At 44.0% G+C, this 26,366-nt stretch overlaps 1 long non-coding RNA gene across 1 annotated transcript in view; it reads right to left on the bottom strand.

The window, feature by feature from the left end:
- Positions 1-26,366, bottom strand: part of LOC148638783 (uncharacterized) — a 102,240-nt gene that overhangs the window by 2,754 nt on the left and 73,120 nt on the right. Inside the window, exon 2 of the long non-coding RNA XR_015931018.1 lies at positions 7,262-7,322. This is a non-coding gene — a long non-coding RNA (uncharacterized LOC148638783). The remainder of the gene's footprint in view (positions 1-7,261; positions 7,323-26,366) is intronic.

Here is a 26,366-nt window from a genome sequence, read left to right as displayed (position 1 = left end):
ATCACTTACCATCGCTGGCAGATCATCCCCAGAACCAATGACTAACAGCAGTACAAAGCAGAGACTTAGCCTTGGATAACTAAGGCTACCTGGTAGCTTGTTTGTTCTCAGTAAGGTCTATATCCTGGCCTGTAAACCTTTGCCGAGGACTGATTTTTATACTCACTGTTGAAGAAGTGCTGGATAAACACGGAGCTATGGAATATATTTTGGAGTGTCCATGCTATTAAAACAGGGCTGTGTAAATCATGTATCTGTACAGACAGGTAACAGATTAACTTTTAATAGCTGTTAAAACAAAATTGCCAATTAATAAAACACTGTATTTATATAAAGGAACAATCTGATTTTTCTGTTAATCAATAGTAGGGATCAATTCTTACTAGTCTATGAGCTCTGTTATTAACCTCTGTTAACCTGTTGGTTAACCATGCATCCATTAACAGAAAGCTGCTTATTCTTGTTGAGGATCAAGACAACCTGGATTCCATCCCAAAAGCACAGAAAGCAGGGTGGGACTCCACCCTGGATGGGATTCCATACACAGGGAACACACACACATTTCACAGACTCTGACAAATCCAGCCAGTATGTCTTTGAAAACTGCGAAGAAACCGCAGCAAAGCCCAGGCGAACATGGGGAAAATATGCTTACTCTTAACAGCCCATAACCGAACCAGCATCCACTGCAGGTTATAAAGATTATGTACTGTAACAGGACTTTGCAACCAGCAGTCTTTAAAACAACGTGAGTGACCTTATGCTGCACCACCCTGTTTCCTGTGCCTTCCAATCTTGTGCTTTACCTGTAAGTAAAGCACAGGCTTCTCTAGCCTTGCACTACCCCAGTGCAGGAAAAATCCTGCTTAAAAGCCTTTGAGCAGATTGCGCTCTCTGGAGTCTGCTCAGAGGGGAGGAAGCCGGATCTCCAGCTCTTGCACCGAGCAGAAAACACTCTAATGACAAAATGAGGACTGTATCAGCAAACTGCTCTGTGCTGCTTGGGGAGACAGCTCCAACCCCCATGTGGACTGACAGCCGTATTGGAGCAGGAAGGGGGAAAAGTGCCAAAATACACAAAGAAAACAAAACAAAGACCCTACGCAGATGGTGGTCGGCCCAGGAGAGACAGGTCTATATCTACCTGGGCGAGAGGACCGGACCATGGAGAGTTAGCCGGGAACCAAGTCAGATTAAGCCACGTGAAAGGCTGGGTTATATCTTTTTTATGAATCCCAATCTCCGGATCTGCATGTAAAAGATAGATGCCGACATTAATAAAGCTACTATTAATACTAATGTTTAATTCCAATACTAGCATAGCGCTGCTTTTAAAATTAACGTTAATAAAGTCCTGGTCTGGTTACAACATCCTCTTTTTCATTATTTCATGTGCGATTTGACTTATTCTTTTATTTCTTCAAGATTACATTCTGGGTCTTTGTGGTCTACATTCAACACCAATGAACTGTTATCTGTTTTACAGTCTGAGAAATGTTTTAGGCCCAAATGGGTTTCATTCTGAGACTATTCATTCTGAGGCAACAGGCAAGGCTCACCCAAGGAGAAATCAGGCAGTGCTTAAGTAGGTCAGTCATGTGAACACGTATCGAGTTCAGCTGGTTGATGTGCAGTTTGGCAAAGCCTGCCGTAGTGATGCGCCGATGCGTCCCCTTGTGCCTGGAAGCAGGTGGGGCGGGCGACACCTGTACAGGGCCCTGCAGATAGCCGCTGAACACACGAGGGGGAGATCAGAAAAGCTCCACAGCAAAACTGAAGCCCTACAACCAGCTGCATGGGAGGAAACAGACTCTTATGAGTCATCTCCAGCCTAGAAACGACTTTCGAAGGGAATTCTAGGGAGAAGATCCCAAATGGGCTCTGCTGTGTGACTCACGCAAACATCACAGATAGAAAGCATTTCTTGGCATTGAGTCCACAACACATTGAAGATGTCCACACAGGCACCCACTGCCCTGGCAAGGACGTTAGTCTCACACAACAGGCTGGCAAAGGTGCAGCTTTTGCTTAGAAAAGGACACTTGCTCAGACTGGGGAACGCATGACTTGAGAAACTAAACAGAATAATAAAGAAGGACAACTGAGTGGATATTTTAATTAAATTCATATTTTTTCCTTCTTCCTCATCATACTGTATGTGTGTCTCTTATTTTTAAGGGGTTCACGCTACTTTAAATGTATTTTGCATTGTGTTCCGTCTTTTACCGGTCAACAAAATAAATTTCCCATCGGGGACAATAAAAAGAAATAAAAACACTCACAAAACAAATGTAAACAAATGAACAGTAACTTCACGCTTGAGGAGTGTGGTAAAACCCAATCTGACTGTAAATAGAGAGTTCAAATAATTATCCTGTTCCTTATGGAATATAATATTTAATTATTGTTGCAAGTAGAAAAGTCTGTCAGGCTACAGTGAGTCCATTTGCAGGTATGACCTGCGACCTACCCAACTACCCACAGCTACCTTAGAACCCAGGATCCAACTTATCACATGCGTTGTAATGCATCATGAGAGGAGAAGACATTAAGTCTCCGTTTTCATTAACAGACGTATTAACAGTGTAATAATCATGGAACGGTACCATGACCAAATTTAAGTATCAGGCTGTGCATAATTCATGTTCCCTAACCTTTTTACAAAACCTGAGGTGTTGGCAATCTCTTCGTGTGTGCATTCCGGCAGCATGGTAGTAAAAGCACGTTTTCCAAAACTATTTTACTGATTAAGATGATGACATGGCGAAAGAAGGCAACTGATCAATTATCAGTCCTGTTTAGCTTCTGATAGATAGATACTTTATTGATACTTTATTGATCCCGTGAGGGAAATTGCAGGGATTTGCAATTCCTGATAATAATAATTGCTTACACTTATATAGCGCTTTTCTGGACACTCCACTCAAAGCGCTTTACAGGTAATGGGGACTCCCCTCCACCACCACCAGTGTGCAGCATCCACCTGGATGATGCGACGGCAGCCATAGTGTGCCAGAACACTCACCACACATCAGATATCAGTGGGGAAGAGAGCAGAGTAATGTAGCCAATTCATAGATGGGGATTATTAGGAGGCCATGATTGGTAAGGGCCAATGGGAAATTTGGCCAGGACGCCGGGACTACACCCCTACACTTTTCAAGAAACACAATGGGATTTTTAATGACCACAGAGAGTCAGGACCTCGGTTTTACGTCTCATCCGAAGGACGGCGCCTGTTTACAGTATAGTGTCCCCGTCACTATACTGGGGCACTAGGACCGACGTGGACCACAGGGTGAGCGCCCCCTGCTGGCCCCACTCACACCTCTTCCAGCAGCAACTTTAGTTTTTCCCAGGAGTCTCCCATCCAGGTACTGACCAGGCTCACACCTGCTGAGCTCCAGTGGGTTGCCAGTTGTGAGTTGCAGGTTGATATGGCTGCTGCTGTGGAGCAGGAAATTAAATGGTTCAGCTAGTATGGGCCTTTGTACTCATACCTGTTGCTATGATTCTGGCTCGACCCCATGAGTGACACGTCCTTGTGGGATGGATCCCGTTTAATAAAAAAGCAGGTAAAACAAAACACCTGCTTTTGTGCTATCTCTTGCCTCACTGCCGGAGAGATGGCTGAGCTGCCTTGTCTTTGGATGTCTGCTTTTGTAGGTTTGAAACGCCGCTGTGAGTGTCAATGCCTCTGAAAAAGGGATGAAGCAGCCGTATGGCGGCAAGGACTTGAGGTCTTCAGGGCTACAGGAGTTCAAAGCACCTTGATCGCCCTGCAACTCACAACTGGGAGCCCACTGAAGCTCAGCAGGTGTGAGCCTGGTCAGTACCTGGATGGAAGACTCCTGGGAAAGCTAAGGTTGCTGCTGGTAGAGGTGCTAGTAGAGGGGGAGAAGAGGAGTCCCCATTACCTACTGTATAAAGCTCTTTGAGTGGAGTGTCCAGAAAAGCTTTATGTGAGCATAAGGAATTATTAATCACTAGTAGTCATAGACTGGATGGTCATATTGACCAAAGAAATCAAATGAATGAAAACTCCAGAGATCAAGCTCTTGACTCTCAGGGGGCTTGGTCGTCCACTGTTATTACAGTATATTGCAATAAACATTGTCTTTTAACAGCTGAATTGAGAATAAAATATTGAATATAAATATTAATATATATATAAATAAAATATTAAAGGTTTTAGGTAAATGTTTAAAAACATCTCACAAATGCATCTAAAAAAAGCCTATGCCTATTTTGAGAAGCTTTTAATACAATTGCAGACGTATAATTAATATGAAAGAGCGAGCCAACTCACCACGAGAGTCTGCCCCCTGTCTTTTTCCTGCGATACAATTCAATCAGGAAAATGCTTCGGCTCAAACAGGATCAAGGCTCACAGCCAAGGAAGGGCTAAAGGTGGTGTGTGTGGGGGGGGTGTTTGACAAAGAATCACAAGAAGAATGTCCACCACGAAATGCCAGAAACAGAAATATGCACCTGCTGTGAGCAAGAACATGAAGCCCATTTATCACGAATCCAGATCGAGGTCTTTGTAGTGTCAGAACCGATTTGCAGGTGAAGACATGCAGGCCCGAGCACTCGTATTGTGTCGAGTGGGCGGGTAATGATAGGAAACGTGAAGAGTAGGATACAGGCTCCTGGGTCTGTCAATTATCAACAGCAGGATGGCAACAGCAACTGACAAGAGGGCCTCCTTTTCAGAAAAGCCGGATTTCTGAGACGTTTCCGCACCATTCATCCAGAAATTAAAAAAAAAAACAAAGCTGGAGAGGTCCACAGCTACTGCTTTCAGACCAGTAAATCATGCAATAGATATGAACAGTGAAAGGCAAGCAGAGCCGTTCTTTTCCTCACTCATTAATATTTGTTTTTTGCCTATTTTATCAGGCTCTTGAGAGAGGTGGACGGACATCTCGGGACACCAGATGTTCTGGATCTACAAGGGAAGGACAGGATTCATTTGACTGTCTACAATAAACTTTAAGTTAAAACAAATAATAGAGGGCAAGGTAAAGTCGAAAGAAAACAAGCCAAATGAATAAGTATTTTAACAAAACTTGACGTGAAGATTCATGGGAAAGTTTCAAAGCATTTTGCCATTAGAAAACATTTAATCTCAATTTTCAAGTGTCAACTTAATATTTAAATAAAAACTATATTATTTTTAATTTGGTCTTTTCCCCATTTGACACTCTTTCACTTACAGGTTAGCACTTGTAAAAGTGTTCAATGAGTCTGTGGAGCAAAACTGAGCTCTTCAGAAGGTCCAGGGGAAGTTTAAATCACAGTGACGTCTTTGACTGGAGAGACAGACCATCATGCTCTCTTCTCCCAATCTGCTCTCTTTCAGAGGAAGTCTGGCTTCACAAGTGAGAGGTCACAAGGGGGGAGGCATATGAGAAATATGTACAGAAATATAATTTCATCCCACTGTTTCCCCATCTAGCCATATACAAAGGAAATACTGAGAAAATAAGAAAAAATGCACAAATGTGCCGTGCATTTTAGACAACACTGAAAAAGCAGGCAGGTTGCTTCGCTGTTTGTTTACGACTGTTTTGTGCACATGTGCTGCCTGTCAGCTCGTGTGAAATGCTCTTGCACTGCGGTCTCCCTGGCAACAGAGTAAACAGGAGGAAACGCTACACCTCACCAGTGGTCTGCAGTGTGCCAGGCCCAGGGCGGCAGGGCTCGACTGCCAGGGAAAACAGGAGCCCCGCAAGCTGGCCAGGGAGAGGTCACTGCCAGGCCAGGCCAGGTCAGGCCAGGGACTGCCCGACAGTCAGCCAGCATGGAAAGAGAGAGCTGAGGCAGTCAGTCTTCAGGAGGGGATGAAAAATCACCATGTGCTATCTCAATTAAGGCAGCATTTCCAACCCAGAGCACTGTGAAGTTTTACTCTATTTCCTTAATTAGTTTCACGATGAAGGTATTGACTGTATGTCAGATTAAGCCATGTGAAAGGCTGGGTTATGTCTTTTTTATGAATCCCAATCTCTGGACCTGCATGTAAAAGATAGATGCCTACATTAATAAAGCTACTATTAATACTAATGTTTAATTCCAATACTAGCATAGCACTGCTCTTAAAACTAATGTGAATGAAGTCCTGGTATGGTTACAACATCCTCTTTCATTATTTCATTTGACTTATTTGACTGCGATTTGACTTATTCTTTTGTTTCTTCAAGATTACATTCTGGGTCTCTGTGGTCTACATTCAACACCAATGAACTGTTATCTGTTTTACAGTCTGAGAAATGTTTTAGGCCCAAATGGGTTTCATTCTGAGACTATTCATTCTGAGGCAACAGGCAAGGCTCACCCAAGGAGAAATCAGGCAGTGCTTAAGTAGGTCAGTCATGTGAACACGTATCGAGTTCAGCAGGTTGATGTGCAGTTTGGCAAAGCCTGCCGTAGTGATGCACCGATGCGTCCCCTTGTGCCTGGAAGCAGGTGGGGCGGGCGACACCTGTACAGGGCCCTGCAGATAGCCGCTGAACACACAAGGGGGAGATCGGAAAAGCTCCACAGCAACGACTGATGATAACAGGTCATTTTAAAGATTAAATTTAAAACATTCGCGGAGAATACTGATCTTAATTAAGCTTTAACACATAGATGCTCTCTAAAGCATAAAGCATATGAAGTTGTTCAAGTGTTGCAGGAACTGCTAAGCTTTTGAAGACACTCCAGGAAGAATGGAGACAAAACGATTTTTTTCCATCATCATTTTCCATCATCATTTTACAGTTCACATCCTCACTGCAGGTGCACCAGTAAGCACTCACAGGCGCGGTGCAAGAATAATTACTGGAGACAGCGTGTGCACCCTATACCTGACAACAACAGCATGTACTACTTGCAGCCCAACACACAACACAAGCTGGCTGCTCACTCCATCTCTACAATTTTGAGGGTCTGAGGACACTGAAAGTACATTTCAAATATATTTATTGGAAACATTAAACTAGAAAGCCTTACTTGTTTTTCTAGAACAATAGACCCCAGTAACACACTTATCAAGTCACAACAGACCAAAGCTCTGGCTTGGGGGTTTCATGAATGGCACCAGTGCACAGAGCCAGCTCTGTTTCAACACGGATCTCATTGCTGTTTTTACAGTGGATGGCCACTCTTGGGATTGCTGGGCTTGCGGAGCGGTGACTAACCCTGCAGCAATGAAAAGAAGACAGTGCGGGGCTTTGATGATCTGGTGAGGGGCAGAGGCGGGGTGCAAGCCTACCTATGGCCATCCTGCTGTGATCAGAAGAGCAGGGAGGATTCCTGAGCTGCATGGCGTCCTGCTGCCAAGAGAACCAGAGCAAAACAACACTAAGTCACCTTCCTCGATGAAGAGTATTCTCACAGAAACACAGCGGTGTGTAGAATTATCATCATCATCATCATCAGAGAATCAGAGAATCAGACTCCTTTAAACACAGAAAAGGTTTAAACTTTTCAAACTTGTTTAAAAGTATTTTGCACACAAAACAACTTACAGGTGGAATCCCAATGGTTCTAGAGACTCTATGATGCAATGTTTTCATAAAGGCAGATATTACTCTATATTCCAAGTCAGGAGAATAGCTTATGGTCACATAATGCGTTTAAATGCAAAAAAACATTCATTTCCATATTACTAGTGCATAAGGATAAGATAAGATAGATAACATCACTTTACTGGCCATATACAATTTCTTGCATTAGGAATTTGTCTTTTCGCATACCCCAACTTGCTCTCCATGAGACACACAGACAGGGAAGAAGCTGGGGGTCAGAGCGCAGGGTCAGCTGTTGTACGGCGCCCCTGGAGTAGTTGGGGTTAAGGGCCTTGCTCAGGGGCCCAATGGAGTAGGATTCCTCTGCTGGCTGCGGGATTCGAACCGGAAACCTTCCAGCCACAGGTGCAGATCCTGAGCCACAGAACCTCTGCACCGTGGTGTATGGAGTATGGACGTGCATGCATCTTTTATGCACTAGGTAAATTGATCCAATTAAGCCACGAATGTGTTGATCTACAGTAGGTTGTTAATAGATGAACTGGGAAACACTGGCTCTCAAATACCAGTTTAACATATCCTGCCCAACTTGCTTATTTGGTAGCTGGTTCCTAATTGATCAGAGAATTATAAAATTAAATTATTAAAACTATTAAAATTAGAAAAAACTTACAGAAAGGCCTTGAACGGAAGGAAATTAGCAGAATTATAATATGAATTTTAAATCACTTCTTCAGATCTCAATTTAAGTTAAACATATGTAAGTTAAAATATACAGATGCTTTAAAAATGTCATTTAAATAAAAAAAACAACAACAAGCGCAGAGAAGACATTTCATGTTTGACTTCAGCTGTATAGGTCATGACATTCCAGGAAACATATTTTATCACATGCTAATTAAATTCAAATATGCAGGATCTGATTTGTTCGTCTGATTGCATGAACTTACAGTATGTTCTCCACCGCAACATGTCCCTGCAGTGAAAAAAACAGGATTCTTAAGAAAATTCAGGAATTGAGCCAGACTCTCCCCAACCACCACCTCCTTTCTTTTTGAACAATTATTTATTGCTCTGCATCGAAATCAGCTCAAACGCAGGATGAGGCACCTCCTGGCCAGCGGCAAACGGGAGCCTGTTTGATCTACAGAGATTGCTCAACCTGCCGGCTCTGTTTGTTTCGGCTTTGTGTGCCTTCCCATACTGTCATTCTGTGCGGTTAGCAAGATTTTCCTATGTACAGTTACAGCTGACCTGTGACGGGAGATTTAGGGCCTGTGTTTGGGGAGGGAATAATCAAAAAAGAGTGATACTCACGAGTTGTTAGAACTTTATGAGGACGTTGGCTTAGGTTTAAAGAAGCAGACAATTCTCGGAGCTAGTGAGAATACGAAACGATCAAACAATTGATGCCTCTCTAGTTTTCAATGTGAAAAAACGCATCTTTCCCTGCCCAGGAAGACTACTGAAGAGGAGGGGATTACACGATTGCAGCTTTAAGAAAGGAAACGTCAAAGGAAAAATTGTATTTCTTTAAAATGTTTTGAAATAACAAGAGAAATATCCAGATAGTGAATTTCATTTCCTAATTTGCCATCACATTGCAAACCTGCATGTTAACACATCGGAACTTAGGTGAGATCCATTTTCATGCAATGTGACTATCTGGTAGGTAAACACTTCTTGTGCCTTCAATGCAGTGTGTATTGCTCTCATGCAACTACGCGACAGTGTCAATTAATGAGGCTTGACATTTTCCAGTTTTCCTGTAGAAACCCCCCACACTGCCCTCTCCCCTCTCTTTAACTTCAGGTTTACCACGAGAAGGGCTGCTTCTCTCTGTATCAGGCCTCCACAAGCACCTTTCAAACAAGGCTGTATTTACCATCCCCGCTCAGCAGTGCTGGTTGTTTATTCCGGAGGTTTGCAAGCTGACCGGCTGTGTCCGGACACAGCCCGGTGGTCCCAGGCTCAATGCGCCCTTTCAGCGTTTAACTTCTTGTGAGAGGCGAATAAAGGCCAGAAATTAAAGATTCCAAGAAAGGAGTGAGCTGTGTTTAATTACGCACTATAATCAAGTGTAGCGCTGTGGGTGTCTATGCCCCGCAGGATGCCCCAGCTTGCTGCTGCCACAGAAAGCATGCCCCCCCCCGCCCCCCTCCTAGTCTCCTGCCCTGCTGCTCCCCAAGAGCTTGTGGATTGATGGGGAGGGGGGAGGTAAAGACTGGAGTCTGCCTGCACGGTGGCCATCAGCATTCTTAGAAATCTCAGAGGGAGGTTCACCCCTGTCAGCACCGAGCTGCTGCACTGCTGGGTGCTCCCGTGCAGGGTCCTTCTGACAGACATGCCCTCTCTGCATTGTGACAGTGAGCACAGAGCTGCTGAGAACCAGGATAAAGGGGATTTCTGCTTACAGAAGATATAACACAACTGTACAGAAATCGCAACTGCTACAGAGATGTATGCTACAAGCAGAATTCTGCTTCCAACATAAGAAAGGTTACAAACTAGAGGAGGCCATTCACCCCTTCCAGTTAATTTGGTGGCTAACTGATCCGAGGATTCTCATCTCGCCATTCGTAGGAAGAAGCCAGGATATCAGCTTCAACGACTTGGTTGGGTAGCTTGTTTCATGCTCCCACAACCCTATGTGTAAAGAAGTGTCTGGTGTTCTGGGTGTTTCATTTACTTCAATGATGGATATTGCTCAATTAAAAAAAAAAAAACACAATAAAAAGCATCACCGAAGAATTACTGGAGAGCAAACTAAGCAAGTCAGAGACTACAAAGAATGAAAAGTGCAGACTGGGTTATAACCCCACCCCCCAACCCCAAAACTATCAGATGCTTAAAGCTCAAAGAACAATGAAAATCAAAACCGTGGACAAAAACCATAAAAGCTTTTGTCAACAATAACGCCTTGAAGCTGTGAGAGTTGTGTTACTTGCAGCAGTAAAACACAGTTGCTGTTGTTGGAAACGATTGTTTTTGATTTCAGAATCTTCTTCTGGATTTTCAGATGTGATCCAGGACCGACCTTAGGACGGGTCACCTTTTATCACGTCAAAATACCACACCGAGAAGTCAAAACAAACTCAGGTAAAACTACCACTGACTGGTTTTACAATACGTACTCCTAGATATTCATCTATGTTCACAAGTACACTTTGAATGACAAAAAATACAACTGAAAGCGCTTGGTCTCAGACGCTGGGTGAACACTAGAAGAACAAGAAGAAATCTGGTAGCGTGGAGAGAGAAAGAAAATCGCACAAAATTCCAGCAAAAAGGAAAAAAAACAGTTGGTATTTAACTTCAGATCGTCAGGGTTTAAGCGTAATTACTGTGAAGTGTTACCAGATGCGTTTATAGCGAGGTCCACACTCAGAGGTTATCTTATCCTCGTACTTCATTTTTTCTTAATATTTTTGGTGCATGTGCTGCTGGATAAGAACACAAAACCATACACCCCACATTGTTCTGAGTAACGAACCCAGAGTGATTTATTGTGTCATGCACAAAACACAGTTACAGCAACAGCAACATTATACTAAATTTCCACAATGAACCTTTTTACTCTGATTAGTGTAAATATTCCAGTCTGCCACTAAGCAACTTTTATGTCTACAAAACCAAAAGGGATTGAAAATAATGTGACCTTAATACTCTTATATTAATGTTTTGGCCTCTAGCTCAGAAATAATATCGGAAAACTGTGACACAATCTTTTCATATGGATTGTCAGGCAGCTCCATCAGTTTGTTCAATTTCAACTGGAGAGTGGTTTTGTACTGAGGAATAGAACCATTGACAAATGATAAAGTAAACTATTGATCAAATCAATCTCGTTCTTTCTTGAGTAACACAGTTTATGTCTTTATGACATCAGGCTGGGCAAAGGCTTGAATGAGAAAGAGGCTGGCAGTGTCCTATGTCTGTCAAATCTTAAGGTGTTCATCATTTTTTATTTCAAATTCTAAGATCAAGAATTTTATACTGGCCTCCTTAGCAAATGGTTTATAACTGTGCATTTGCAATTTTCAGTATAAACAGCATTATGAATTTTTCAGAAATGGTTATTGGCCAATGGCAAATGGTAATCCATTCAAGCTGCTTATAAAAAAAACTCTAAGAGAAAGAGAAATAAACACCCCCACTCTGAGACCGGACTGGAACAGACCTGAGGCAAGGCTCTGCTTGGTCTCAGGCAAGGGGCCCGCAGAACTCTCAGTGGGGATGTTAATAATGACATCATGACAGTTTTATTATCTCATAGTGAAGCAATGCCAAGTGCAAAGAAGTAAAAATGAATAGGCAGAATATGCTGCTTTGGAGGACAAGGAGCCTTGGTTACTACACACAGGCTGCTGGCCACACTCGTCTTTCTTCACCAGTGGTGACACTGACTGCAGGGACACTGGAAATTCACTTTTTTTTTTTTGCTGATCCTAGCTGGACAATTACGAGCCTAGGAAACATCACCTCCATAATGAATAAGAAGGCCATGCATAACATGCTTATAAGAATGTCTTATATAATAATAGTCATTATGCTGAACTATTGGGTCTCCCTGGGCCATTTTAATATTGGAAACAGCTCTGGTGTGCAGACAGCATAGCTTGATTCCCTCGTCTTTTATTCAAATGCACTGTAGATTAATAAGGTGCTCACAGACTAGCTGTGCTGACCTGTGCTTCATTCACGAGACCCTCAATCTTTCACTCACTGAAAAAGCTTCAAAAGCACAACTTTTGGAAAGCTATCCAATCTGATCACCTACTCCCCAATGTAACTGTCGAATTTACGTGATTAGTCATGGAAAAAGTCTACTTGCAAAAAAATATTACTAGACAAGGAAACAATGCTCCTTTGGCATTATACTAATAAAAAATAAAGGGCTCAAATGAGGCTTGCCACGGTAATTGTCATTGGCATCCAACGTCATTCCAGATGAAACCAATACACTGCTCTCTTTTCTTTCACTGGGACTTTCTTAAAATGATCAAAACGACTAAGAGAGAAAATGAAAACATAAAGAGTCATTTTACCTGCTGATGTCGGGGGCTTTGGTAGGGGGTATGTTTAGGGTCACCTAATTGCTTTAGCAAGACTGCTTCTCTTCCTGGTGCCGCTTCAAGAAAAGGGTGACGTTGTACTTTGACAGTCACTGAAAGGTCCCGTTTTCGTGCGGCGGTCCTGATCAGAGAGGCCCACTGGATCGTGGGGTGGAGACTGCGGGGCACTCAGGCCCTGGGAAGTCTGGGCTCCATCAGCGATTTCCACTGCAGCCTGGGACAGGGTAATAACAGGCCTTCAGCAGGCCATCAGCTCAGAAATCAAAGGACGACAGCTTGGAACACCTATATTAAGCTGTCAAGAAAGGGGTTAATGAATGACTCAGGCTTTGAAAGATCATAAAGTATTTTTGTGTATGTTAAGAGAGGCACAGATAGACAGAAAGAAGGAGGGGGAAGGTTATTGGGGGTTGAGGGAACACTGTAAGCTTAGCACGCTTCCGTTAGAAGTGTTTACACTGCAGATGACTATCATTACTGTGTCTTCCTCTGTTCCTCAGTGCCTCCCAATCGGTTTTTAATTCTCTCCCTTTCACTGACAGAGAGAAGTTGCTTTTTACCGAAAAGCAAAATTTCCTCTCTGGTTCCATATAGAGGCAGTCGGTATTAACAAAAGAGCGGCGTGCGCTTATGAGTTTCCTCAAATCACCGCCGTATAACCAGCATCACAAAAGCTGCTCATTCCTGGAACAGCAATGTCAAACCCAACCCCAGAAGCAGGAGTGGACAGGATGGACAGGATGCCAGTCCATCATAGGGTACACACCTGCAAACTCCAGCAACATCAGTTCAGCTAGCATGGGCTTTGAAGGTAGAAACCAGTGCAACCTGCATACAGAAGGCTCTGTGGGCCAGATTCGAACACCTAATTGGTGGCTTTGCTGACCACTACCACACCATGCTGCTCCTCAAGTAACATTTAAAAAGGAATTCAACCTACTGCTTTGATACACAGTTAATCATAAATAACATTAACTGAAAGTTCAACTGAAAAATAATTTTGAATTGCATACCGGAAATAACCTGACAACTATAGCACCGTGAGATAATTTCCTTTAAAAGTGTGACGTAAAATAAAGTCAACACACAAGGAGACCTCTAGTAATGAGCTCTGTGCTAAAACACATTTATCTTGTCTTACTTACCCCAGATAGTAATCAAATAATTCTGTCAAGATTCCTTCTCTGATTACTGGGGAGCCACAGGGATAGGCAACGGGCAGAAAAGGGATTGAAACACTTTTCGAAAAGTTAAGATTTTGAAGTCAGACGTGATGAGATACATCAGACATTCCTCACACTATTCCAGCTGCATATGCTGCAGGGCTACTTAGATTGAGCTTTAAAACACAGCACCCAAAATGTCTAGAAAATTGCACATAAGAACAACATCCCTGTTTCCAAAAGGATTGGTTCGGTTTTATTTTTGCAAAGTGCAGAGGTTTATTTTGTAATAGCTGAACTAACAGTCCAAGGTATTGCTGGCTATCTGACAAGCAGAGAGAAACAAGTCCAAGATGTGTGTTTGAGCAAGTAACCCTACCTCAACTGCCCTGTCCTCTTTGATGGCAGAGATGACAAATCATATTTTTATTGCCTTGGCACCGAATGAAGCACAAACTGATTGCAGAGAGTATCCGAAGCACTTAATTAGGAAATTAATCATCAGTGGTGCTAATGAGCTTGGTGCTGCAACAGAAACTCGATTCCATCAACCAGACTTCAGCCAGAGCAAGGCTGGGCAGACTATGGGCCACTGCACAGAACCTCCTACCTCTCCAACGACCAGACTGGATCAACAGTTCACCGACATTCCATGAAATGTCTAATATCACAAAGAAAGCACAACATTTCATAGATCTGTTTCCGTTTCTTCATCTGAAACGCAGAGTAAATCAGATCACACAACACAAGTACACACAAGGTGGGACGATACACAGACACGCAGGGAGCTTGGTATATACAAAAATGAAGACGGGCAGAAACGATGATGGACAGAAATGAAAACCCATGTGGACACACTTCCCTGCTGACCTGAGTCTGCATCCTGTCCTGGCTTCTGCGGGTAGATTTTTAATTGTCTGACCAGGTGACATTAACACCCTTAATGCCTCCTTAGACTAAACAGAGCCCCACAGATAAGCCCAGCAGCACACCAGCACTAATCCCGGGCCTGCTTCCTTTCTCAATCAGGCACCCGTCCACTCCCAGAACTCGGCGGGCTTAACTGTTTTATTTCAACCTGCCTCTGCTGCTGACCACAAAATAAGTCCAAATCAACCAATTACTTAGTCACCCCTAAACGGTTTAACCTAAACCGATCTGAAATTCCCCAGCGATGGCTCGGGTGATCATTCTGGTCTTGTACTATCCCTTCTGTCTCCCCCCCCCGCCAGCACCACCAAATCATTCATTACACAGCCCATGAGCCAGTCCAGAGAGATATTCAAGCGAGTCCAACACTCTGGAGAGCAATAATGCAATCGAGTCAAATTGCTGACAACAAAATCGTGAAGGGAGAAACTCACAGAGACGTCTGCCATATCTGTGGCTCGTCAGCTTGCAAGGATTTATGACCTCGACAGTCCAGCTTCTGTACCTAAAGCTACTGAACCTTTGCTAGGCCTCAAGACTGCAGCAGGAAGTCTGCATGTTCCTACTTCGTTCTGATAGACAGTTCCAGGCTTTCAAGTGGAGGGTTTGAAAAACTGATGGACAGATAATCTGTGTAAATAGTTGTATACATGTGTGCTTCCTATGTTAAGAATTTCACATGCAAAACAATTCTCTATTGGAAACTGCTATTAAAATATGATGCTGAAAGCAGCAAATTTTTGTCTTTTCCTAAGACTATACGAGGGGAATGAGCAACAGCTTGAGATCTGCCACCTTTAATCAAGGACTACATTCAGAACAATGGACTACAAAGAGGACGGTTCAGGTCAAAGGTCGGATCATTACAAAATTAGGGCTATTTAAGGAAAAAATTAAGAAATAAACAGAGCACATTCTAAATGTTTCTTTCTTCCTTGCATTTTAAAATTGACTGTCGGACCATTTTAGCTGTTGAAAAATCTGTCTGTCAAGGCAAGGTACTAACTACGGGATGTTTCATTATGACAAACATCCCCTCTTTCACAAAATACTGTAGGAGAAATAGAGCAGAGCTATTTACTCAGTCCCCTCTTCTTTCATGTTACAAGAACATTAAATAAGCCACAAATACTATCTGGAGGACTCAGACTAAACCTACACGCTAACCATGTCTGTGGCTTGGTGGTACACAAAGCCAGAAGGGGAGTGAGAGAGACCACTTAGGTCAACCTACCATGCACATCTGGCCAGCCACACACACACGCAGACAGCACAACACTTGTGAGAGATAGCAGAGGTGGGAAGCAGCAGACCCCCTTGTCTGGGAACATCTGGCTGCAATTGGGAGGGGTTAAAAAAAAAGCCAGTCAGTTCTGTTATAATTAACAGTCAACCTCTGCAGTTTCCTTAAATAGCTCAGGTTGCCTTTTTAGACTAAAAATAAACAGCCAATTAAGGATGGCAAAGGAGACCGTCGATTTTCGGAGCATGAACTCTAACCTTGGCCAGAGCTCGCAAGGTGTCCACGTTGACAGTGGGCCCTATAAATAGAAAACGCGCCCCTTTCGATCCTGAACCCAGAGACCCCCCTCCAGTCTCAGTGGTAGGGGGGTCCCGGGGGTCAGGGGCTTGGAGTGAAGCCTCAGTGTGGTGGGCCTGCATTTCAAAGACATCGAAGCCCACCTGTGTCTTCTAATCCCTGGTCACCCCACACTGCGTGCAAGGGGGGGGCGATAAGGAAACAAGCTGGTATTTAGCAATGGCTCGGACCTTTGTGCTGGGTGTGGTAATAACAGACTGACCTCTGCAGAGCTGCTGGATGAAAGCGACTCTTGTGGGAGGTTCAGTCACCGGGTCCAGCCTAGTGAAGGACAGGGTAAAGACACAGGAGGATAAGTAACAGTCCCTTCCGCAGAAAACCAGACAAACTGCGGGAAGGATGCCTCAGCACGTTTACAAACATTTTTACTATCATAAATCGTCAATAAGGATCACTGCAATACAAAGCTCCCATATCGCTATAAGAACCAGCTTAGTTCTCATTTCCCAGACCATCGGCTTCCTCCAAGTTCACTGGATCAGCATCACACTTTCTTGTACAGAGGGGTTTTTGTCAAGTTGAAGCGCACAATGCAAATCATTTACATAGCACAGAAGAGTCATGTGGGTGTGGCATTTTAAGTGTTAAAGGCGTGAACGAGCAGAATTCCCAATTCTGTAAACGCTGGAAGATTAGATTTTGCGTTTCTTTAAAAAAAAAAGTGTAATTTTCACATGGTTGCGAAATCGTCGACTAACCCGGGCCAAAGCCTCCATTTGACTAGCAGACGTAAGGTTAGATTTTAGCCCTCTTGTGTTTTTTTTTAAATTACCCTCTTGTTTAAACGGAGTTCTGAGCCAAAATTCAGCTTGAATCCATTCCAGAGCCTGGGCTAATCGTCCCACACAGATGTCCGGCCTCAAACAGCCCAAGAACAACAAGGCGAGCCGTTCGCACCTGGCATCTTTCAAGACCGAATTTGGCATCCAACTTGGAACCTGCAAGGCCTGCCCCGGCCTCACCTCTCACCCCGCATGATGTCAGCCGGCCCCGTGGCCAATCAGGAGGCTGGGATCTGCCCTTGACATTGCCGGGCCCAGACACAAAGACAAATGATTCTATCAGATTAAATGGTTTTTAATGGCATGCAGAGAAAGGAACTGTGGACCTTGCTGGAAGCCAGATGTGAATTTCTCTGATAATCATTCCAAATGAGCCTAATTTGTAACCAATCTGTGAATGGAACTGTTTATCTCCAGCCGAACCATGTGGAAGCAGTGTTATGTGTTACACCAGACATTCCATATAAAAGGGCAACAAGGATGTTCTGCACTATTAGTTCATCTCCAGCCACTCAGCGCATTCAGTACTAAGGACGTACAATGCAGGGGTGGGGGTTTTGTGGCAGGGTTGTGAGTGGAAATGTAACATTCTGAAGTTCCCATTAGCCCTTGTCTCTGTGGAAAGAAACTGTTTAATTAGGCCCCATTGAACTAGCTAAGTTGTGTTTTTCCGAAAGGACCAAAAAAGGTTTTGAATGAATTTCACAATTGTAGTTTATGTGTATGTGTTTATAAATTCCAAAGCTCAACGGGTGGGGAACAGAGCTAAAATGTACGTTGAAGAAAACGGGACAGCTGTGAAATAAGGACATTTAAAAAAAACGGATCCGAAGTGGAAAACCAAGCCATACCAAGTAAATGGCACTTTTCGATGACTTGATCACTGCCTTAAAACCTCGAGTCAGAAGGTAGCAAGAGACCAGGATTGTGGTGGAGAATTCAGACTCCCAGGAGTTAAAAAGCCTCTTGAACTCCTCTTGCTACAAATATAGATTGTGAAGGTTTGTGAAGCTTCAAAGCTATGGTCAAGTCAAGTGTTGCATATTGCATACCTTAAACTGCTGGGGCTCCCTAGGGCAGTGGGCGGTGTGCTGGCTAGCCCTGAAGTCTTCAATTAAAACACGCGAGGGGTAGGGGGATGATCTCGGGAGGCCACTGTCCTTGCTTTGTGCACAGCTCTCCTGCCTGTGATCTCCCAGTCATGGCCGCCTCGCCCCAACTGCTGCCCTCCCCAGTCGGCTCTTCTCCTTGTCATCGGAGACCCTGGCCTCAGCGAGGCGATGTGCCCATCGCGGCGCTTATTAAACCCCAGTTCGCCCGCCATCATCGGCCCAAATTGCGGGTAATTGTCTCTTTCAGGTCCCCGGCTCTCTGATCTGCCATCCATTACCTCGAAGTGATTAAGGTAATCTTTTCTCCTTCTGCTTCATGGATATTGATTTTAAAAAAATCCGAACTGGGTCCATTAAATACTACAAAGCGTTTAAAAGTCTACACAGTAAAGCTAATCACTGACCCTAATTAAATTTCAACACTGTTGTTTTTGGAAAGGACTCATTGGATTTCATTGTTTTTTTTTAAATAACCATACAATCTGCAGCGTGTTACTAAAGCCGAAGCAGAGATGTACATAGGCGCGTCTGGCGCAATTACTTTTCATGCTTTGCTTTTTTGCTTGGGTTTATCAACCTATCTGGGGAACCTCCTTTGGAATAGAGACCTCAACATTTATTCTGTGATGCTGTCATTTGCCTTTAAGGTTGTGCAATAAAATTAATTCTAAGAAAGGAAGAGATACTTCATATGTAAAAAAAAAGTTGCAATTCATGAGCAAAAAAAATCCCAAATTCACCACTCTCACCCCTCATTCAAGTGAGGGGTGGGAGTGGTGGCAGGGACAGAGATATTAATATGACAAAACGGGCTGAGATTTTCTCCTTTAGGCATAGTTTTAAGTTCTTCTTTTCTCAGACGTAATGCACTCACACGTATTTCATTAAAGGCCTCTGGAATGTTGCCACAGGGTCAGGTGTGACTTCATACACCAGGACTTTGTCCTGCTACGTCACGTCTCGGCCCTGCATGGTAAACTGGTGGGACCGAGAGAGCCTGATAGCATTCGTTTGATTCCACTGAGAGTCGGACTGCACATAGGCTAAGGGCCTTACATAAAAGGTGTCTTCACAGCATCAAAGCAAGCACCAAAATCAGGAACTGTGCAAACTAAGCAGAGGGCGGAGAGCAGGGTACTTCTTATTTTCACACACATGCCGAAGTAGAGGAGCGTGAATTAACCAGCACTTTCTCACTAAACCTGCTCACTCGTCAACAGCGGCACGGGTAGCCTACAGTGCAGACGGTAACTCACACATGAGGAGATGCTGACGAAGAGGCACCCATCTGCAAAAGACGTGTTACGACCAAGAAGAAGAACACGACAACGACAACCCCCAGTGAGCAGGTCTAACGCCCTGCTGCTGTCTCTGCGCTTTTCTCGGTAACTCACTTGCACTGAGGGAGGAAACGGAAAAAAAAAAAAGACTTCAAAAGGCATCGGAACATGAAAAAAACTTAAGGGAATGCCAAAACCCATCAACAAGAAGAGGGAGAGAGAGAAAGAGGTTAATATTAGTTTCCAAGATTCCACACCACCTCATGTTCAACTCCCTTGGCAGCTGAAAGAGCCACAGGCGAACACTTCAGAGGTTAAAGGATTAGATTTAATCTTCTGTTTCTTATGTTGCGAATAAATGTTTACATCGCCCCGGTCCCCAGAAGGAATGTAACTCAATCGCCGCACAATATCATGTCTTTTTTGTTTTGCCTCTGCCCTTTGCTGGAGCCGCTGTAACTGGATTCCTAGGTGTATCTTTCAGCAGAACGTTATCTGGGGAGCAGCCCTGCCAGGAGGCCTGGAGTGAGGCGGGCGAAGGCAGGCAGCGAGGGACGAGGACCGAGGGAGAGGAGGAGGACACTGAGCAACCGAGGGGTTTCCAGCCTCAGTCCTAGAGAGCAGCAGAGTGTTCTTTTTCAAACCCAGCTCTCAATTACTTAACTGAACCCACTGCTGGCCTAATGAGCACATGTAAATATATGATCTTCAGTCACTGCTTGAAGGCACCGAGAAAACCTAAAGAACTGAAGCTTTCTAGAAGCAGGGCTGAAGACCAACTGAGATTACAGATTGCAATTAATTAACAAATGAAACATATTTAGATAGCGAGCATAGGGTTCCACACAAGTGATAATAACCAACCCCTACTCCAGATTATGTTGATGTTAGAAATAAAATCCTATTCCTGACTACATAAGACTTTATAACCACTTCTAACTGAATTAATTACATGTTAATAGACTGCGTATAGACTGTTATGGAAACCTACACTAAACAAAGATCGGAGGTCGTTGCTAAAATCAGTCACTCCCCAACACCACACTTGTTTCATTTGAAGTCGCAGTGTGGTCTAAAAATGCCGTCATCTTTTAAAGTTTAATATGTGTGAGCAGTGAAAAAAAGCCTTCTTTTATTTGTTTTGTTGCTTTACAGAGGAGTTGAAAGGCACAGCTCTCTTTGATGATTTTCCGTTTTCTTCTGTTTTTTCCTTCCGAGGCTGGGAAGGGAGCGTCTGTAGTCCCACGGAGGTAGACGGAGGCCGCACAGAGCCCCCCCCCGAGAAGCTACCGGGTCTGTGGCAGGGCCCGGCCGCTCACTCCAGCTCAGGTACGGGGCCACGAGGCCACCAGGAAGGGGGGCAAGCAGCCACACGGACATGCCTGTCATTTTCGCATATGTGATGATGGACACTGTTTAAAAAAAAAAAACAGTGTTCTCTTTTTCTTTACCTCCCAGTAAACGCCTGTGTGGGCCGGGCAGGGTTAAAATCAGCCTGATTGCTTGTATACCAAAGTGTAGGCAGTGCTGTAATCTGGAGAGCAGATTGTTATCGGCTCCATTTTTGAGGTTGTCTGGCGGTGGTTCCCACTGTCGACTTCCCTGTGGTTAGGAGGCAGGGAGGGGTGGAGGGAAGGAGGGGGCGAGGAGACCCCCCCTGGTGGTCCCCTCTCACAATCACTCCCGTTGCAGCCCCACTTGTTCTGGCTCCTTCCCCCGCCGGCGGTGACCCCAATCTGATTGCTACCGCATGTGGGTCTCCTCGCCCAAGAAGTAGGGACTACGGCACCCAGCACCCAACATTCCTCCCACGCACTGAAGTAAGCGCCCGCTGAAACATGCGGAGCCCTCCTCTACATCTCCCGCAGATCCCAGCAGCTCCCAAATAAGGGGAGTGAAACGACGGAAGTGTGAGAGACACAGACTAGGGCTCAGCCTGGAGCGAAAACAGCCACAAGTTTCTCGTCTCTTAAAACGTCCTGCATCTTTTCAAAAAGATGTTTTATTCAAAAATATATCAAGGGAAATAGAAATGTTAGAGAAATTCCGTAGAGGTAGGACACACATGGTAGGAAACATGCATCTATCTATTCTTCTGGTGCTTTGGGCTTATCAGCACTGATAAGAGGTATTTCAGTAGTTTTATTACACATTCCACACAAAAAATGTAATAGCTTGCAGTAAGAGAGACACGGAAAAAGCAAGATAAAGTTCATCATTCACCACATAGTTTATACAGGAGCTTGAAGCACTGAAACCACAGCACAGGGAGTGAAACTTTAGTAAAAAGCCTTTGGAAGAAATATTCCACATCCAGTAAGTCTCATCTTTTCCTCACTTAATTTTAAGGAAATTTGAGGTTTTCCTATTCATTAAAAAACAGTTCATTCCGCATGCAAGTTTAAAAAAATAGGTCAAAGTTAAGTCAATTGAAAAGAAGTCGACGACATACCATACCTCCATATGAAGGTTCGACAACATATCCGATCTGTGCAAACGAACGACTTCATGTGTGTGAAGCAACATGCTGTCAGCCCTGATCCCCGATTTGTAAAAACACGCAGACAGACACCTGCAGTGGCTCCTACTGTGAGGAAAGGTCTGTGTTATTATTTGTATTCAATCTGGTTGACATCACCCTAATTCAAGGTACACTCCTTGCATTTTTATCCCATAAACAGCTGCAGCTGGCCTTATAATAAACTCCTAATGGCGCTGAATTAACCAGCCAGCTGCGTTGCAACAACAAAACCATGTGTGAAATGAGTATGCTGCATGGTATTTTCTTGAATCTTTTATCAGCATAGGCCCTTGCGACACTACTCAATCACAGCACTTCCAGAAAGCGAAAGTGAAGGCAAAGCACTCTGTACTTCAGGGCTGACAGACACTTTAGACAACAGAGACTGGAATGAATTAATTTCTTCATTATCCTGTGGTCAGTTCCTGCAGTCATCAATTAGAAGAGACCTCTACAGACTCTTCTGGACTTGGGATGTCCTGGCCTGAAATCTATTCTTAAAACCATTTTTGTCTGTTACAATGGTGTCCTTTACATGACCTCTAAATTGGAACAGCATTTGTTTAGCTAATCTGTGAATCCACATTCAACGAAGAAAATGCTAAATATGAGACATCACATCTCTCTGACAGCTCAAAAACAATCCTCTCATCATCAAGACAACATCACATCATTATCATAGCATTTATCCCACATGTTTTACAGTGACGATATGCCACACACGTTATCAATCAAGGAGGATCTTAAAAGTCTGGATTATAATCATGGCATGACGTTTTTATGGTGTCGTGCAAACATTCAAGCATTTAAAAAAGATCCTGACTTACAATCTATTAATCATTAAAACTGAAGTTAACTTTAACTTCAAACACCCTGATGGGTGTTTTATATTTTTTTTAATCTGCTCTTTTCTCTTGCAAAAGGTAGGCGAAGCAGAAATTCAGGTATTGCAAGGGTTACGACAACTGTTTGATGACACTTTTGTTACACTGAAAAGAGTGCAATTGCTTGTTGTCACGAAGACTGCCTGTAGTCACAGAGCCTCAAAAATATTAAACAGGACCTTAGGCTGCATGATGTGTACATGTGCACGATTCCTTCACATTTTGAAAAAGAAAACTTCACTCTTCAATCTTTATGTAAGATGAAACCATGCCAGGGCTTAAAACCATGCTTGACTTTAACTGTGCATTTGAGCACTTTGTGACTTTTAGCTTCATAATATTTGTCCATGTTGCCATTGCCCCACCCCCCCAGTTTACCCCCCTTGGGGTAAACTAATACCCCCACCCTGAATAACCGAGGTCTTACTGCCCCCGTCTCGCCTCATGTGGTGACAATGTGTGCACTTGGGTGGAAGTCTATAAAAGAGGAAGCTGCCTGTTGCCTGGAGGAGCCCGTTACAGGGAGGAATGTTTATCCTGTCCAGTGCCTTTGATCTTTTACAGTTAATAACTTCCTGCACACTGTACATGAACTGTGGCGTTTATTGTAGATGTTGTGATCGTAAGGAGGGGGGGGGGCGACTGGGGTAATTTCCACCTTCTCAGAATTATTAGATGGCTGAAAGTGATAAGACAAACCAGAAACCACGAGGTCACCAGCTTTAAATATCTGTCTCGTTCACGGCTTGAGAACTGCCCACTGTGTGATTCTAAGTACAGTCTCACAGTCATACACTAAAGGCATGATTACAACAATATTAATGCATTACTGTACAGCAACTATGCACTGTGAATGTTCAGCTTGATCAGCATCAAGTAGTTTTCTTCATCCTGCTCAGACAGAAACTGACAGCCATTCTAAATGCTGAATTGTGATGCACTACATCACCCATGACCCAGAAGACTGTGGAATTGTCTCATTCAAAAGGCTCAGAAAGGTTCTCATTCAGAAATCAGAGGTAAAGAGAGTGAGCATTAGGAAAGCCTTTTGCTCCTGAACTGGAAAGCCTGCAGAGGGAGGGAACTGAGAGTGAGGCCCATCTGCAAAATGTAAAGGCAGCTCCACCACATTCTCCAGGTGTTAACAGGGAAGAAAGGCCCAAGGCAGTCTTCCTCCCTCCAGCCCCTGGCGTCTGAAGACATTGGGGGGCAGGAATTCTGGTAAAACCAGGGCTTTGAAAAAGGCCTAACAGGTGGCAGGCAAAAAAAAAGACAAAAAGAAGGAGGTTTTTGAGCTTGTAGGGTGAGGCTGACAGAGACCATTGTTCTCAGCTGGAGACTGTTTATGCGACATACACTCAGCTACTCATCCAGAGGGAAGGTGCAATAATTGAGATTGTGCTTTCCTTTCTTTTGTCAAGGTCTTGGAATGCTCAATTTGTAGCATTCCTAATTCCTCGAGGCTGGAGCACAGTGGGAAAGAGAAAATATTGTGGCTTACTCGCAGGTTTGTTCTGAGTGGTCCCCAAAGGGACTGGGATTCATTAAAGTTACATGACATCAACACATTTGCCAGGACTGCTGGGCAGAGTCCAACAGGTACCTTATTTGCCCAGTTTCTTAGACTGAAATGTCGAACACCATGGAGATCAATAATACTAATACTGAAGGTGCACACTAAATTGGTGATTGTGTGTCTAAGTGTACAAAAAAATTAAACAGAATTTGAAAGCACAAGACTTACACTGCTGTTTTCTTTAACGGATTTAAGGGTAATGGTTTATACCATTGCTGGAGGATCCATTATGCCATCCATAATTTTATGGTTAAGTATCTGTCATGACTTGAGGGCAAGGGAAAAAATGACAAGGAATTGCTACGTGCAACAGAACTCTAGAGTCTTGTGTTTCAACTGAGCCCTTGTAAACAGCAGATTGACAAGTGGCTGTAAATCTGAGTCACATTTTGGTGATGAAACCCATTACCTGTACACTCTATTAAAACACAGCGAGCCACTGCTGGTCTGGGATTTAGTGGTCAGAGTCCCTGGCATACTCTTAAAAAATATTGTTGGCGTACACCAGTCACTTAAAATTCTCCTTTGCAGTGGAACAACAGATTGACAGTGACCGTTGTTGAGCAGCGGTATTGAAAAGGTTAATATTTGACGTACTTCTCTCAGCACAGCTCTCCAGCCTGCTGTGCCTTGTCATGGTTGTCTGGTGGTAAATGGGGGAGAGTCTGCCAGCTTGAGGAGAACGGTCGCGAGCCCGGTTTCTCAACTGATGCACGCCACACTTTTCAGAACTAACCCCTCTGCACACATCACTCTCCACCTTCCAGCCCTCCATCAGAGCAGCGCCGAAGGGGCCGAGGTGTTGAGAAAGAGGACGCTGAGCTGGCAGGACGATGTTCGCCCACCCCCATACCCCCGAGTCTCTCCCCTGTCAGCCGCGCACGCCTGAAGACCTGTCTTGCTCGCTCGCTTGCGTGCAAAACAAGCCTTACCATGAGCAAACTGCAGCCCCTCCTGCCTGGGGAGACGGCAACAGAATGGAACAGCTTCCAAACATGAACGCTTAAAAACCTTTCAGACACTTCAGTGCCCCACCACATAAAACAAAACAGAAAAACAATGAAGTACTCGCCGCAGACAGGTGATGACGTAACGGGCTCGTGAAACTGGGGTTCCCCTTGCGTGGCGGGTGGGTGTTGCACAACATCTTAAAATCCACACCCTCAAACTCAGACCTCACTGGCCCTGGCCCAAAGGCATAAGCATCAACTATAAGAAGAAATGAAATGAGGAGGCATTTCCCTTTCTGAACCTTCTCCATTGGGATGCTTGAATTAGACCAGTCGCAATGCGAGAGTGAAGAGGGGGAAGGGTAGACTATCCTGAGGTTGCTGGAGTGCAATAGTGATGAATCCCCCAGTTCTCTGGCGAGCCCATTCTCTGACCCCACTTGTATCTCGGAAATAACTAAAAATAACTAAGAACTAATAACTAAAAAGGTTTGTTGTATATATAATGACTAGCAACGTGGATTTGAAGTCTGTATGCCATAGAACTTGTGGAATCACTTGCTCGGGTGTCACCTTTAAAAATCCCCAATTGCTCTTTGAAGTGGGAAAGCATTTACTGTTCCTTCACGCAGTGTGAACCTCTGCCGTAGGCAAGCAATGACAAACACAATGCCCACGGACTGTGCCAGTCAGTGCCAAAAGCAGCTCATTGTTGATGCCAGCAGAGACTGGTGCCACATTTAGAAAAAAGGCAAATAACTAAAGCCCCCCCCACCCCCCTCTTAGTTTTATAGTTTTTTTTTTATTTGTCTTGAGCTTCATGAGTCAGGATCTGAACCACAAAATTCTCAAGCTCTTAGTCCACCAGCCGTGGGGTCCAGCCCATGGTTCTCAGGGCTGCTTTTAATACCAACATGCTTTTAAATACCAAAACACGGCTTGAACAAAATTTTCCATTTGTTCATTTCAAGTTTCC

The sequence above is a fragment of the Lepisosteus platostomus genome, chromosome 28 (genome assembly GCF_059453375.1).
Source record: "Lepisosteus platostomus isolate fLepPlt1 chromosome 28, fLepPlt1.hap1, whole genome shotgun sequence".
NCBI lineage: Eukaryota > Metazoa > Chordata > Actinopteri > Semionotiformes > Lepisosteidae > Lepisosteus > Lepisosteus platostomus.
The sequence above is the reverse complement of the archived record's forward strand: the minus strand, read 5'-3'. Positions and strand labels throughout refer to the sequence as shown.